The following is a 14,257-nucleotide window of genomic DNA, read 5'->3' on the forward strand; positions in this document are numbered from 1 at the left end:
GAATTGCAAATAGAAACTAAGCTTGAAAGTGGAAGAGTTAATTAGGAGATTTTCATTCTCAGAAAAGCAGATCTCATGGTATCTGGCTTCTGATTTGCCACAGACTATGGAACCTCTATAGAACAGCATAGACACCTCCCACATTGGGATTTTACTTTCCAATTGTTCCACTGCCTGATTTTATATGCTTCAAAACCCCACTGGTCAGGTTTGGTAGCAGCAGCTTTCTTAACTGTAGTGTATTTTGAGAAGATGGCTAAGACAGACAAGTTGGTTTTCTTCACTACACACACCATCACAAACTACATTAAGATGTATTTCCAGCTGTACTTACTTGTATCTTAACTGAGTTATCTTAAATAGTATTTTCCCTGCAAAACTGAACTTTAAAATATACACAGGTGTCCATTTTTACACTATTTTCAGTAGTCTGAAAGGGGACAGATGCAGTCTTGTAGAATTATTTAGAATAAACATCACAGCCATATCAATTATCAGGAGCACAACCCTTAGTAAGTGGGAACTGATGTAAATGAATTAAAAATCTGTCACCTGAAAAGAATGAACAATATTTGGGATTAGGTTTACATAAATCATCACCCACAGAGTGTTTCACAGGCTTTTTATGTTTTCTGTGGCTTTCAATTAAAAGGAACTTATTTGTTACCATGTCTCATTCTAATGTCCCAGTTTCATTAAGCTCATTAAAAAAAACCCAACCAAAACAAAATGAAAACCACTCCCCCCCCCCAAAAAAAAAAAAATCAAACAAAACAAATTAAAAAAAACCAACAAACCAGCCTACACAGCATAATGCTTTATCATTTTCCAGTATACAGAGGTATACTTCTAGTCATTCCATAGATGTAAACTGAAAAAAACATAACAATCTGATTATAATCGCTTGGTTATGACCTTATGATGCTATTCCTAAGAGGTAACATCTGTCTTTCCTTTCCAAGACCTGATCACTTAATTTACTCCTTCAACTGCTTCTTCCTCAAAATATAAATGGTGTGCTCCTGGCTTTTTGCGCAGGAGAAAGACAAGACAATATGACCACAGAGGGATCAGTGAGTTATATTAAAGAGAAAGGTGTTTATGCAGCATATGTAAAAGCAAGAATTTCAGAGCAAATGAGCCTTTATCCCACCTGTGGCCACAACAGAATTCTCACAGCTCATAAAAACTGTGTAGTGGAAGAGAGTTAGTACCCCACCTTTCCCTATTCACAGTATTATAAATATAATGTAAATGGGATCATATTTATAGCTAGTTTGATAATCTCATAGTCTCTAGCCACTACAAAATCCTGTAAAAAGGAAACCTCTGTTGCTAATAAGTAAAAATAAAATTCTAGCACTGAAAGTTGTACCTTGACAGGGCACACACAGGCCCTTTCTGTATCTTAGCTCATCCATGAAAGCTAGTATTTCTTCTTGTTGTCCCGGCTACTTTAGCAGAACTAGAGAACTGGTAAGTTAGTTTTTTTCTGTAGAAAACTGAGGATATGGCTCTTGCATTCTAGAAGAAATAGAATTCAGTCTGTCTTTTCAGTCAACCAAGACTTAATAGTCAGCTTATCTAGAAAAGCCCAAGCATAATTATACAACTGATGAGCATCTGTGTGTTGTGTTATGCATTCTTCTTTCTGGCTATATCAGTAAGGGTCATGTCATTTCAACTCTCATTATAGAATTTGTGGCTTTAAGTTATAAACACATACAGGCACAATCTACATTGCCTTGACCTAACTTGTTAAATCACATTGCCAGATATAGCTTCAGCACAGTGAACTTTAGTTCAAAAGCCATCCTTATTCAAGATACCCAAAATGTTCATCTAATCCTGCAGAAAAAATTTAGGTCCTTTGAGAAAGACTCAGCAGCTAACTTGCTCAGCATAAACCATGTGATGGCACTAGAAGACCAGATGGAATATATGGTTCTAAACTGGGCCTGGCACACAGGTAGATACATGCTTTGATTACTTCACCAACATCAAGATCTTCACATAAAGCTTCTTGGAACTATCAAAGCATGCCAAGGCATGTTTTTTTCACAACCTGAATTAGATATCCCTGGACCTTGCATCAAGTATGTCCTTGGAAGTTTAGATTCCCATGGCAGTGGGCACAGCAACAAGTTTAGAAAAGTTTTCCTTTTGAAATGTGAACTTTTGATGTTCGTGAGAAGCACAGCCACATGGTGATACAGAAACACAGAAATTAAATGGTTCAGGTTAAGATTCTGTCTGTATCAATTAATCATTTGAATAGCACTCCCCAAGACTTGGCACAGACCTAAGCAGAAACAATACACTTATTAGTAACATAATTTCATTGTATAAACCACCCCAGGATTTTCAGTGGCTAGGTGGCTCTCATCACTGTAATTCACTTAAGACTCTGGTGCAAAAAATGCTTGGATCATTTGACTGCCATTCATGTAGCAATCTACCAAAAGCACCTAAATACTAAAAATTTTAGATACACAAAAAAAAATCTATTTTGTTACATATATAATGATTTTTTTTTTTCCTGTAAGTACAGACAACAATAAAATACAGAGAAACTTACCCATGGTGGAAAACAAACTGCAAGTGTTACCTTCTCTACATATTATACAATTAGTACACTAAATTCTGTGTACAACATTGAATATATAAGTTGATAATTTCTACTTGACATCAGATTCTTATAAACAGCATTAATTCTTACAAAAGCTACTCATTGTTTCAAGAAGTTTCCTACAATGGCCTGTGATTTAATTTACCTTGGAAAAAAAAAAAAAAAAGCCTGCTTTTATAACCAAAAGCTAAAAAAAAAGAAAAAAAAAAAAAGGAAAAAGAAAAAAGGAGAAAAGAAAGAAATGCATTAAGCAATTGTAGAAGCAAGCCAGCCCAACTGGGGCACTACGACCAAAGCAAGCCCTGTAATAGTATAATGACCTTTAATGAGTGTCTGGGGAAACAATACAGTCCTAGAATAAAAGACAAAGGGCAAAACCCATCATGGCTCCACTGACACTAATTCAAAATGATTTTCAGAACAACTAAAGAATGTAAGAGAGGTAATCTGATCCACCAATCTGACCTCACTTTGATTCTGGGGCCCTGCTGCTGCCATTTCTAATTGTCAAACACTCTACATTTCACATCTGCTCATATTTAATGAAAAGCTGACTCTCACCACCATTCTTTTGAGTTAACTAGCTCTGTCAAGATGGGCATCGTAAGACCCCTGTACAATGCAAAGAAAACACACCGATTTCTATTGAAGCCCTGCCAGTGAAATGTTGCATGTGTGTATATATATATATTCCTTAATTGGAAAAGAAAGGCTTATGCTGCTTTGCAAAGAGTGTGAATTGGTATTGATTTTCGTGCTTATTATTAACAGTCAAAGGTGACTAGTCTCACAAGGGGAAGAGTGAGATCTATTTTGATTTGATGAAGTGATGAATGGGGGAAAAGGCCCTTGAAAGATAGCATGCTAAAAATCCTCAAGGCTGTCAATATCACTTATCCTTCAAAATATAACATACATCTAACGCGTTTCCCCAAAGCATTGTTCTTTGGTGGAAATTAATACATTACTGTGGAGGTTTCTGGCTCAGCAGGCAACACAATCAAAAATGTTTACTTTATCTGCCTCTGAAGAGTCTTAAGTGAACTTGAAAGCTATGGTAAACCTACAAATTATGGTTTTCTTTCCTTGCCAAACAGTGCTAATGGCAGAAATTTTACCCATTTGTAGGGGACATATTCATTTAGCCTGGTCTGGTTGCTGTTAACACCCGTGCTGGGATCCAAGAACATACTCTCTGTACTGTATTAATGCATGTATTAATGCAAACTATACCAGGCACTGTGTTACTGAGGCTGTTAGGCTGTGTAAGTAACACTGCCTGCAGTAATTCTTAATCCAGGAAGGTTTCTTACACACTTTTCTTAACAAAATGTGTTTTGTTATATTTTACTCTGATAAAGGTGCTTCTAAAGGATGAAAACTCCTGTAATTCAAAATAGGACTTAAACTGGGAACAGTCTCCCCTGAGGTGATACATGAGTTGCAACCAAGTGGATAAAAAGGACATTCAGAATGCTTATACACTTAGACGATTTCTGGTAAAATTTCTAAGAAATCTTATTACAAGCAGCTTAATAGACACAGTCTTCAGACAAAAAATGCTAACAAGAATCACAGTATTGTTACATACTCCAAATTTGTGTCTGGAAAAATAGTTCAAATTTCAAAATACTTAAAGCAAAGTCCTTCACCACTTGAACTATATGCTGCAGTACACATATGGTATCAAAAGGCAACCAGATGCATAATCTACTAACTACATTATACTCTTAGCAGTGGAAGGCATTTTTATCTGTGCTGACTTTTAAAAATGCTTCCCGATAAAATCGCCTAATACTCTTTATAGATGTATCTGAATAATGTTACAGGGTTTTTTTGTCATTTGGGTAAAGGAAAAAAGCTCCTGTCCCAAGACATAGTTTTGCCTATTCTGAATATCTAAAGATGACAATAAAATAAAATAATAATAAAATAATAACCATTTTAATTAACAATGTTTCTCAATTGTTGACATTACACTGATAAATTAAACTTTGCAATCCCTAACATTTACCCAAAGAACTAATGGTTACACAGAGTTTTTCCAAGTTCTCTTCTTCCTTTCAACTCTGATCTTTCAGAGTAGCTTTTAGGGCATATTCCAGAACGGTACTGTCCTATGGGACAGATTCTACAGTTAATTTCAAAAAGTTTGCAACAGGAAGTTTGCATCAGACTAGCCCTTTTAAAAAGGTACTATAAAAAGTACAACCATTTATGCAATGATTCTGTGTTTTCAGTGTCAAATGGAAGTTCTTGCCTTATTAAGAATGAAGGGTTACAAACAAAACTGAAGATAATGGCAGCAGTCTAGAATAGAACTCCAGATACTACAGTTCAGCTAAGTTGTATCCTGTATATTTATTCACTGCCTACTGTATGCCATTCTAGTGCCAGCACTATTATAGCTGTTTACTTAGCACTCATCACAGATTTAAATACAGGCCTGTTCCACCACAGCAGCACTTATTATATAATTAATTACAATTTATATTGTATGAACTAAATAAAAAAGATGTCACCAGATTGCACTACTATGGTCCTGCACGCTATTGCAACAGCATGCTTCATAAAGAGCACACAAAGCAAAATAAAGAATTACAGTTTTGTATTTAAAATAAAACAGAAATATGAATACAGAGTTGTATTAAAATTTGGGTTTGACTTTTTTAACAAGCATCAGCCCAGTAAAACTCACAGAACTATGATGCACGACACAAGACGGGGATGATATCACAGACACCACAGACATGGAACAGCATGTGTTGGTGTTGAACTTACAGGCACGTAAACTGGTGGAGCAATCATTAACAGAGACAGAAGAAAGTGGGAAGGCTCTCTCAAGGGTGTCCATGTTACTATGTACACTGCCTGACATGCAAGAGCAGTCACGCTCAGAGCGTCCGCAATCAAAACAACATGCCAGTTTCATTCTCTTGTAGATGGACATCTTGGCTATAACCATGTGTTGGATGGGAGGAGAGGAAGAGCAGCAGGTTAATGGCAAGGTTATAGATACAACAAGGCAGCTGGAAGGTAATTTAAGGGATTTAATACAGGCCTTAGTTTTTGTTAACAGTCTTGACCCAGGGAAAAAAAAAATGCAATGAGATTATTGATAACACTTTGGCTGTACATTAAAAGTAGGGCAAAAGATAAATTTCTCTTTATTTCTATTCAGTGTTATAAGGTGACCGCAGACATGGGGAAGAATAACTGTTTACAGTCAAGTGTTTGGATCAAAAAAGAACATAGTAAGAGCAGAGAATCCAAAATCCTAAGGATGTATTTTTCCCTTGGCACAATTAATACTACTGGGCTAAAAATGAAAGCAAAATTCTGAAGTTGCTTATCCATTAGATATTTTTGAACCTATCCTGCTTCCTGTAAAAATTAAACTGTATATATATATATATATATGTATGTATACACATACAAAAGCACACATACACATATATTCTTAAATACATACACTCACACACACATATACATTACACACATAGATACATATATATAAATATATCTATTCTTAAACATATGCTAATCATTTTTCTGTATTAAACTGTGCCAGGGAACTCCTTTATTGCAGTAAATTACACATTACTAAAGAGTTACAAAATGTTCATAATTTTTTCTGAAAAATACATTGTATCTTCAGGAATTCAAATTAACTGATGACAGAATACTAAAATTTGCCCATGTAAGAGACACAACTAATAATGATAAATATGCTTGACATTAAAATCAGTTCACAAATAAGGCATCACCAAAAGCACACAGAGCATTGGTCCACTGAAACACACTGAACCAATCATTGGCATGTTTTCTGCTCTGGATGCAAAGGTATATTAAAAACCAAATAACTGAATACAGCATTAGGGGCTAATTCCAAAAAGAGTGCCAGTTTACAATAGGATATTTTTATTCTTCAGTTATCTGAATGTCCTTGTTACATATTTTTAGAAATGTACAGCATCCTACTTTATAAATGCATGTATAACTACCATCGTGCAATTTTGTGTGTTACCTGAATCACAGGTATGTTTAGTCTGAAGAAGTGCAAAGGCCACTTAGATTGTTTCACATGTTGCACTGAACCAACACTTTTGGTAATGGTTTAGATTGAACTGACTCAGTTGTACTAAAAACGAAACAGAACACTGACAGGCAAAAACAAAACCTTAAAAGCAAGTGTAGAACAAAGGTAATGTTTCTCTGGCCTGTACCTTCAGTTTAGGTTGTCTTTTTGCATTATGGTAATGACATAAAATTTAAATTATTTGTTTTTATTCCTTTCTTTTTTATTTTCCCAGTTTCTTAATGCCACAGTCACCAGGGAAGAAGGATTGAAATCTCTCAAATGGGTCAAGTCCTGTTGTTCTAAGGCCTTGATGACTTGCCATACAGTATATTTGTCAAGCAAGGGTAACATTATGATTGTGAAAAACAGGCATTGAGGGAGATGAATGAGTGATCTCTTCAGCAGCGACTCCATTCGTCTAAAACTTTGCTCACATGACTAATGCCATGTTCTTTTAGCATCCTAGTAGAGTTATCTTACAGCTGTTCAGAAAGTCATCATGCAGCATCAGGCTTGTTCATTGCATGGTACATCATTCCTCAGAGCTCGGCTTTTAGAAAGAAGGTTTCCACTGCAGCTTTTGATGCATACACATTCAAACTACACAGAAATTTCAAAACAGCATTTGTTTTCCCATGTTTTCCCTCTGTCTAACTCTTCCCAACACATTCTTTAAAATTGAAAAGTTGGGTAGAAAAAAAAAGTGAAATATGTTATCAAAAAGTGGAAGTCTTTCCATTATGACTATTTCATTAGTTTCACTTTAAGGAAATGAAAAAAAAAAAACAAACAGGCATTTGAGAGACATGGTAACAGTAGGTGAGGTAAAAGGCAGGCCCATTTTGTTTTAATTATAGCTGTTTTGAAGGACTTTTTCCAATCAAATGCTGTAGCAAAACACACTGCTCAGAAATTCTCAATTATATCATTGGTTAGTAACAGTCCCTGTTTTTCATTACTTGTAGCCATATCTTGTCCACAGTCAATAATAGGATAGGATGCATTTACAAAAATTAGAAGAAATTATCCTTAAAGGAAAAGAGGGTCGGGAAGAAAACTTTTAGTACCATTTTCATCAGACTTAAACCAATGAAGTGGGAAATTTAAGCCCTTCTGTTCAACAGGGGAAGGACTCCATAGCACTTCTCAAAAGCAATGCCCTTTCAGGGACTGTTTATAACTATTATTATCAGTTGTTCTGGAAATCATGCATCATTTTAATATTTCACATCATTAACATGCACGAAACAGGCTTGGACCTGGAAATATAATTAGCAGAAAGGCCTTGCTATAAGGGTTTCAACCAGTATATAAGCAACTGCATATCAGAGCAATACATTTTTGAAAAAAATAAATAAAAAAATTCAAAACCAAAAACATGCTGTTACTATTCATTCCTTTTATACAGTCATTTTAACATTCATACCAAATACAATACTTATTTACTTTTAAATAAAACAAAACATGGATTATTAGTAGGGATGACTAGTGACAAGATCAAAGACAAGACAGAAATGATTTTAAATGGTTCAGCCACACACATACCGTTTCCTACAAAAGTTCCATAAACACTAACAAAAAAATGGGAATCATCAGACAGACAGGGGGACCTTAAGAACAGCCTCAGGATGGGTGTTAGACTCATTTGACACCTGTAGCACCTGCATAAGAATCAACTCATTTCTATTCCTAGACATGTGTGTGGATGTTAAATAGAACTGTTACTTGCAACTACTGAAAATGTAAGTTGGGACATAAAGAAAATTACTTCCCTATTTTTAAAGGAATGATAAATGAAAAAAAAAAAAAAAAAAGATTAGATCCTCCTACTTAGTATGGTGACAATCTGACAACATTTGTAAAATGAATTAGTAAAAATATCAGGGGAAGTTATCAGTGATACAGAAATCAGACTACTTGGATAATCTGCTGACAAAACAAGGCTTATATGAACTAGTCTGATTTGCTAGAGCAAAAGGAAAGCAAAATTTCTGATAATTTTAAATAAATACTTTTAACAACTTTTTTCTTAGGAGGCAATAGCCTTCTATTCTAATAGGGAAGGAATGTGCTTTACATGCCTAAGCTTCTGGCAGTACCTTGCTTTCTGATCTCAAAAATGCCAAAAAGTCCAGTAAAAATTTCTAATTGTCTGGATCAGAGGTGTTACTTAGAGTTCACAAACAGAAACAGGAAATATTTCCAGATGCAAAAATAAGCAAAGGAAACTGCAGATTATTCTCTACCTAGGATGTCAAAGAACAGTTCCTTTTGTTTTTACAGCAAGCAGAACAAAGTGTCCCTTAATCTTTGCTGTTTGGTTGTGGTTGGTGGGCATTTTTTGTTTTATTGTTTTGGTTGTGGTTGTTTGGTGGTTTTTTTACGTTTTGGTTTTTGGTTTTGTTTTTTTTTTGGTGGTGGTTGGTTTTGTTTGTTTCTTTGTTTTTTGTTGTTGTTGTCATTTTTTCCTAACCATACTCTACCCAATTCTTGTATTCCACCCATCACTATAGCAGTTTTCCTTGTGACCTCGACGGGAACAAAAAGTAGATCTCCGAGGACATCTAGTGGATCTCTATGAGGTAACAGCTGGTTAACAAGAACTGGAAGTTTCTTGACCAGCAGATGGTAAAAAGGCCCCACTACACTTAAGAATTGAAATGCATACAGTGTCATTTCAATGCATTGAGTTCTCATGGTACATGCTATGAGTAAAATATCACCAGCATTAAAAGACGACCAGACCATTTTGATCATCTCTTAGCAATGCTGATTAGCATCATGAGACTGAAATACCAAAACACTGAAAGACCTTTCCCCACACAATTTCAGTTTCCTGAAAAACACAGCAGCATACTTTACCCTGTTTGTGAGAAACTACTTTCTGTTAGCACAACAGGCGAAGGTATCTCTCCATAATTTAATTTTTATGGACAACTTCAAGACCACCAAGTCACCTTGTTCAGTACCTTGCAATTTTTGCAATCAAAGGCAATTTGTTACTTGCTTTCTGTAATTAATATAAGTGCTGTTCTTTGTCAGAACTGTAGAAACAGCAGGTGACTTGAGTGGACATTTTGCCCTATTTTAGTAACTATAAGAATTACTCACACATTTTGAAGTAATGGCACGTTTATAGACCAGTTCATTTTAATTTTAAAATCTTATCATGACATTTCTTTCATTATCTTACAGAAGACTCTCAGTCAGTGTACTCTCAAAGCTAACTGCATTGCTGAACAAACTGAAGCTATTGGGGAAATGCAAAAAAAAAAAAAAAAAGTCAAAGCTATATGACCTTTTTTAATGCTCTCTTAGCATTAAGTGCTCTTCTGTTTCTTTATTTAATACTATTTTAACTAATGTCTCTGGTCCAGAAAGGCCTCAACACAGAAACATATTTTAAATAAATACATTGCTCCAAATAAATCCAAATTACTTCCAGTATTTTGCCTTGAAGTCAATAGGAGTCATAATTTTATCCATACAAATTAGTTTTTCTCTGGTTTATTATTGATTCTTATCATGCTGACCTGTTTCACAATCTCCTTTTCTGTGCTGCCCCACATTTCTGCTTTGTCATTCTATTGGCTGAAAATAGAACTTTGGAGAAATTTCTGAATGCTTTCTACCACAAGAGGGTCTCAACACTGTAGTGCAGTTTGTAGGCACTACAGTAAGATAAATAGTAAATAATCATAATGAAGGCTATTTCAATTCCAAGATGGCTAGCACTTTATCATGCAGCTCCAGGAGTGTCAAGTTTTCCTTGATTCTTTGCAAGATCCTATGGCGTGTACAGCTGAGAGGGAAAAATATCTCAGCCCTGATTAAGACCTGAAGTGTTATCATACAGTAAGATTAGAATAGTGCTGAAAAGTTCAACAAACTTCATAACCTCACTTATGTAGAACAGCTGCAGTTATACAGTATGGCTAGCAGCCTCAATGTGGTACACTGAAGGTATGAAATATTTGATCCCTCTTACTGTTTGAAAGAAGAAGCTCATGAAATCCCAACATTACCCTATAACCAGTACATCTTTGCAGTGCTTACATTTCTAAGTAGCAAATTCTTTCCATATCCCAAATGTTGTGTTTATTTAAATTATTGTGACTGTATGCACTGGAAGTGGCTGATGAGAGCCTTCACAGATTCCGTACACTTTAAAGTGGTATCACTTAGATTGACATGAAGTGGTCTATAAAGTTTACGTTCTATATATAATAATGTGAAACTTTACATCTTAAGTTCTGAAAAGTCAGTGTGGCTCTACTCATGTAATTAATTTCAAAACAAGCATGCTAGGGAAAACAATCCTCATAGCTTGTTTCCTGTTGAACATAGCTATAAGGTTTCTATATTAAAAGCTGGCCACACACTTAAATCATTGCCTGGCTTTCCCCCCATCTCCTTTTTTTTTAGTTTGGGGGGGAGAAAGAGGTTAGATAAGGAAAGTAAAAGACTGCTGTGCTGCTTTTTGTGTTTGCTATGCAGTGGAAAAGACAAAATACAAAAAGAATTGAACACAGGTCTGACAATGGATTGCACTTAACCCAGCAAACAGTGCTGTAGTGTTCATTACTCCAGCCTAACTGATATCTCTAAAAATTCATGAAATATTGCTGGAATAATTTCAAGGAAATACTATTGCCAAAAATCTCGTTTTCAAATAGTGATAAAAAATAAGGCTGTGGAAAAAAAGGGGCAAAAAGGTGGAAGAGGGGAAAACTGCTGTATTTTCTTCAACGTCACCCTAATCTCCATTGGTGTAAACGATGAGAAACTTGTGGGTATGACGTCACTGCTACATGCAACATAAATAAAGAAAAGAACCAAAATACTGAACAAAAATACTCTCTGCTAGAAAGACAGGTTGGACCGCACTCTGGGCTACAGGGAACCCATTTTTACTCACAATAGATCACTATCAGTGTGAAGTTAAAATATAGTAGGGGCCGTGTTCCAAGGCAGCAAGAGGAAAAATAAATCAAAAGTTTGTCAATGATCATAGATTACAAGAAATTCCTTCAAACACATCAACGTACACTTGATATATGCTCCCTGTGGGGTTCAACACCCACCGATCACAGCAAGCACTGTCACTGGAAAAAATATATAGAGAATTAGACCATAACTGTTGCACAAAATGAAAGAAACAGGAAGAGTAGGTCATCCAGTTTAGAGGTTTCATCCCCAAGTGGCTGCATTTTATATAAATATATACATGTATTTGGCCCCTTGCTGCAAAAACCACAGTTAAATGGAATAGGAAAGATATGAAAACATTACAAAAAATATTAACAATCTGTGAATAAAATTTCCTCACAAGCACTTCTCTGGACAATGTGACATCAGCATTCATATGTTATTCAGAGAGTGGTATGGGTAATGAGAAATGGATGGCAGAGAAACTGCAAAAGGAAACAAGGTTACTTTAATTTTCCCTGGCCTTGTAAAAACGTACTGATCTACACTGCATTATTAATATTAGGCCTAACAGGTTTGGACAAATGGCTATGTAGGTCACACTCAGATTTAGACCCCAACAGTACCACAAGCTAATGTTCAAACAGTACCTAAATTGATGTGCAAGCTCAGTTGCATTATTAAAGGATGTGTTTTTCAAGTGTCGCAGGAAGCTGCATTAATTAATGCCACCATAATTAAGCTTTCTTTCACATTTACTTCACCTGAGTGTGTCAATATTTTTACATACAAACTTTCATTTCATCTCACACATTTTCCACATTCAGCTGCCTCTAATTGCTATGTTACTCACTAATTAAAATATATATTTATCATATAGGACTACATATACACACATATGACTATTTGCAGTGTCTCTGAAAATCAAACTCACATATTAGCTGTTGACATATCAGTTGACAGTTTCCTAATTCAATAGCAAAAGAGCTTCTCAATTTATGCTTTATTTTGGTTAGACTGCATTTTTAAGACCAATGATTTGTGTAGCTTTCAGAAGGATAACATAGTTAAGATTTTTCAAAAGTGATTAGTGATTTGAAAGCTAAAGCTAAGACATTTTATGTGAATAACAGACTACACAAAGACTTACCTTAACAACAAAACAAATAAAAAAAAATCAGTCCAATGAAAGGGATTTCAAGACTGTCATCAAAATTTGAGAAACAAAAATCACTAATTACTGTTGAAATTTTTCTCTTTTTTTTTTTTACAGAACTTTAAAAGCAAAGCAATTGTATTATTGCTAATACAATTATTATTATTAGTTGTGAGCATGCTTCTAAGTGGAAGCCTTTCTCGGGCGCACTGAGTGCTGCCAGCTATCATGGTTATCTGTGACCATGTGTGTATGTAGGATAGGAGAGGGGAGAATGCAGATGAGGGAGAGGGACAGGAGACAATGAAAGGGAAATTTGAGGTTTTACTCTTGCCACTTTTTTCTGTTTTTCACCTGACTCAGAGGATTCCCTTCTTAGTGCTCAGTGCTCACTGCAGCAGCTTTGAGAGCTGCCTCCTTCTTCTGCCTCACTAATTCCATCATTTTGTTTCTTATCTTTCCAACACCCTTTCAGTTTTCTGACTGATACATGTGACCATGCTGTTTGGAACATTTCCAAACCCAAAAGTTGTCACTCTCACCTCTCCATGGCCTTACTGCTGGTAATATATCCATTGTGTTCACTGAGTCACAGGATACTATTTTCTCCCTGGTTTCCTAGTACTCAGGAGGTTTCATTGATTGTCCTTAATGTACAGTAAAGGGCTCTTGCCTTTTATACTGTGAATTTCTGAATCCTATAACAGATTTCAATTAAAAGTGTAGATTTTGCATTAAAACCACAGATCTTTGGGAAACTTTTTTTATCTTTTTTTTTTTTTTTTTTTTAAGCAGCACATGTGAAAAGCATATACTATGTGAAGGAGGAGCTTGTTACCTGTATAAATGTATTGCTTTTTAATTGTTGGACAATTGGAAAAATAATTGGGTTTGAGAGTTTCAGGCACCCCAACGCATCTGTAACTGGCTCTACCAGAACTTACTCAGCAGCCTTATTGGCTTTGCAGCAGTTCAAAGGTCACATTCTCACATTGATAGGCTGTTCTTCAACAATTTTTTCCAATATATTAGGCAATGCATACATTCCTTCCACATCAGGCATGCTTTTCCATGTGCACTGCTCTCCTTGTGGCTTCTGGGAGAATAAATACCATTTTATGTCACTGGTTTAGCTGCTTTCTCTCAACTGTACTACTTTGATCCACACCCCAGTTTTTCTGGGTGAGAGGAATCTGTTTAAAACCTCCAGTGACGTATTTTTTTTTTTCCTTTTAATATAATCTTCAAGAATTCATCAATTTCAGGGATCCCTTAAAGGCAGGGAATGTCTGGTTTAGGTTTGCGGTACAGTGATAATACTATGACTGGATCTATAAATAAGAGATTTCTCTTCTAAAAGTAATGGTAAAATATACATGATCAAATTCTTCTGAGATCTTTCAATTTACCTGATCAGCACTTTTGAACTGAATGAGCTTTTTCATGGCAGAATACCATGGAA

The 14,257-nt window shown here is 35.5% G+C and overlaps 1 protein-coding gene across 1 annotated transcript in view; it reads right to left on the reverse strand.

The window, feature by feature from the left end:
* LOC133207387 (calcium-activated potassium channel subunit alpha-1a) overlaps positions 1-14,257 on the reverse strand; it is a 258,220-nt gene that overhangs the window by 87,306 nt on the left and 156,657 nt on the right. The gene's annotated exons all lie outside the window — the stretch shown is intronic.

The sequence above is a fragment of the Neopsephotus bourkii genome, unplaced genomic scaffold (genome assembly GCF_033783945.1).
Source record: "Neopsephotus bourkii isolate Nb327-2 ecotype Australia unplaced genomic scaffold, CSIRO-AGI_Nbou_v1 NB_196, whole genome shotgun sequence".
NCBI classification, from domain to species: Eukaryota; Metazoa; Chordata; class Aves; order Psittaciformes; family Psittacidae; genus Neopsephotus; species Neopsephotus bourkii.